Raw genomic sequence first — 3,254 nt, forward strand, 5'->3', positions numbered from 1 at the left:
GCCCGCGCCCTTTAGGAAAAACCTCTCCAAAAAAAAAAAAAAAAGTTTGGAACTGTGAGAGGATTTCTCTACACCTTGAAAATCTTGGTAGCAAAATTTGCATGTGATCAACTTTCAAAATGTGTATTTTAAAATAAACAGCAAAATGAAACAATTTTACTAGTGGGATGCACTTTGTTGGTAGGTATATAGTGACAATGCTCTAATATTTCCACTAAAGTTGTAATCATGTCTGAATCATCATGATTAGCTAAGAATAAAAGGGTGGGGACTGGCAGGTGGCATGGTGTTAAAGGTGCCGGACTTCCATATGGCCAACTGCAGTTTGAGTCCTGGACCAGCTTGCTTTCTCACTTTCCCTTTCTCTCTCTTTCTCTGTCTCTCTCTGGTCAAATTAAGAAATAACGAAAATAAATAAAATTAAAATAAATAATTGTTTTTTAAAAAAGAATAAAAGGGTGACCATGGTGGAGAATTCTCATATCTCTTGCATTGAAAAAAATTACGACTCTATTTTAGAAGAATTCAAAATTATTAATTTGTGTCTTTGTTAAATAAAATAATATAAATAGTACTTTTAGGCTATAGAAGTACTTCTGTTAATAATTTTAGTAAAAATATTTTGGATCAATTTATACCATATGTGGCAAATGGAATCTCAAAGCACAAAATGTTGCTTTAAAAAGGATAATGTATGATACTTAGAAAATAAAAATACATAAAGAGATGCTAGGAATAAATTGTATTTCTTAGTGACATAACTGGTTTAAATGAACTGTTTTACTGATGGATTTATACTCGAAATGATTACTATCTTCTGTATTTAGTTCTAATCCATGAGAGATCACAATAAATTTTTATTATACAGAAATCATGAGTATTTGGAAAAAGTCACCATAACTATAAGAAAGGAAAAGCTGGATATTTTTAAGCATGTAGCCACAACATTGCTGCTCAGAGATATATCAATAATTGATTAATTTAGAATTATGCATTTTAAGTGAGTCACTAAAAATTACTAGGGTGTCTAGAAACATGAAAAACATAATTTAAAATTGCTAAGGTTTTGTAAAAGCAAACATTTAAACATATATGTATGTATACATACATATATGTATGTATGTATGTATACATATATGTATATATACACACATATATATAAATATATACATATATATGTATATAAATTTCCTATATGGGAACTGAATGTCTAAATCTATTAAATATTTTCACCTTCCCACCCAATAATAATAAATGTGTTCTGAGTGTATATAATTAGGGCAGTTGGCTCAGTTATGGAGGTCAGAGAACTCCTCCAAGGAGAGTGATTTGAAGGCTTCGGAGAGTTCAAAAGCCAAAGAGGAGGAGAAGAGCTCAGTAGGCAGAAGGAACCATGTGGGCAAAGGTTCTTTAATGGGAAGAGAGCAGGACATAGACAACAGACCAGGGTGGTAAAGGCAATAGGAGAAAGCAAATGTGGAGGTCAAAAAGTTGCTGGAGAGGTCAGTTGGAGCCAATGTTGCAAGGAATATTCTCAGGAATCAACAGAAGGAAAAAAGTCAGGATTTTGCAGAGGGAGTAATTGAGCTGTGATGTAGACTCAACAAAAGCTTCAGCTAAACTCAAGCTTCTCTGGCCCCTCACCATTACCCCAATTTGAAGTAAGAAGGCCTAGTTTTCCTCTCTCTGTATTGCCTAGTCACTAGATGTAGGCAGGTCTCCTAAGGGATGGAGTCACACAGTTGAATAAAGCAACTCCTCTCAGCTAAGGGACATTTCTAGGGAGGCCTGACAGCTTGGTGCATTCAGCCAATTATATTCTCACAAGCTGGGAAAGTAAGTCCTTCATTCATGAAAAAAGCATCACAATGTCACTACAGCTATTGATTCTACTCCATTCTTCAGGTCTTACCTTAAATGGCATTTCTTGTGGGAAGCGCACTGCACAGCTAGAAATACGTTCTAACAACAGCATACCATTATTCTCTTTGGTAATGTTCTGTGTTGTTGTCCTTACTTCTACAGTATCTGTTCTTACCATTAGCCTGAGATCAATGATGGCAGGAGCCATGGCCATCTTTTTTTTTTTTTTCTTTTTTTGGAGAGGTTTTTGCTATAGAGCGGGTATGCTCACCAGAAAGATAGAGAGAGACAGAGAGACAGAAAGTGAGAAATCACCCCCCCCCAGGGGGGAAGGGCACACCGCAATCCCTTCTCCTCCTCTCTCCTCTCGGGATCTTGGGCACGCATGTACACGCGCCGGTGTGAGTTTAAGCAACTGGGTCTGGGACTCAAACCGCTGTCGACCATGTGGGAGTCCAGCGACATAGCCATTACGCTAACTGCTGGTCCCCCTCATGGCCATTTTCTTCAACCACTATATCCCCAACAACCAACACAGTGCCAAGCATGAAAAAAATGCATAGTAAGTATACTTATAAAAAATAAAAACTGGGCCAGCCAGTGGCATGGTGGTACAGCAGCTAGATGCCACATGGCTGACAGAGCAGTTTGAGTTCCAGACCCAGTGACTTGAAAAACATACTAGGTGCATTTGCGTGTGTGCCCAAAACCCTGAGAGAAGAGCAGAACAGAGGGATTTTTTTGTTTGTTTGTTTGGTCTATTGATTATTTTTTCCTTTGCCCCTCACACCCACCCTCTTCCACACACTCTCTTCCACCCACTTCCCTTCCTTACAGTCTCTGGTATCTATACTTATCCTCTCTATTATTTTGTCTTCAGATCTTTCCATTTCTGCCATAATGTGCAGACATTTGGTACATACTGAATGAGGATATACCGTATGTATTTCACAGACTGGCTCACTTTGCTTAACATTAAGTCTTCTATATTCATCCACTTTGAATCAAATGATAGGGTCTCATTGTTTTGATGGCTGAATAATATTCCACAGTATATATGTGCCACAGTTTTTCAACCCGGTCATCAGTTTTTGGATACTTAGACTGAATACATGTCTTAGCAATTGTGAATAATGCTGCAATAAATATGGACATGCACATGTCTTTCCAGTTGAGTGTTTTCCTGTCTTGTGGGCAAATATCAAGGAGTAAGATTCCTGAGTCATATGGTAGTTCTGTTTCTAGGTTTTTGTGGAAACTTCATGTTGTTTTCCAAAGAGGTTGTACTAATTTACATTCCCACCAACAAGGTAAGAGGGTTCCCTTTTACCACAGCCTCACCAGCACTTGTCATTCTTTATTTCTTTGATCCTAGACATTCTAATGAGGGT

At 37.6% G+C, this 3,254-nt stretch overlaps 1 pseudogene; it reads right to left on the minus strand.

Annotated features, from left to right (window-relative positions):
• The window catches only part of LOC102484286 (fatty acid-binding protein, brain pseudogene), a 42,004-nt pseudogene extending 39,933 nt beyond the window's left edge, over positions 1-2,071 (minus strand).
• Positions 2,072-3,254: the final 1,183 nt, after the last annotated feature.

This window comes from Tupaia chinensis, unplaced genomic scaffold, assembly GCF_000334495.1.
Source record: "Tupaia chinensis unplaced genomic scaffold, TupChi_1.0 Scaffold142961_1, whole genome shotgun sequence".
NCBI lineage: Eukaryota > Metazoa > Chordata > Mammalia > Scandentia > Tupaiidae > Tupaia > Tupaia belangeri.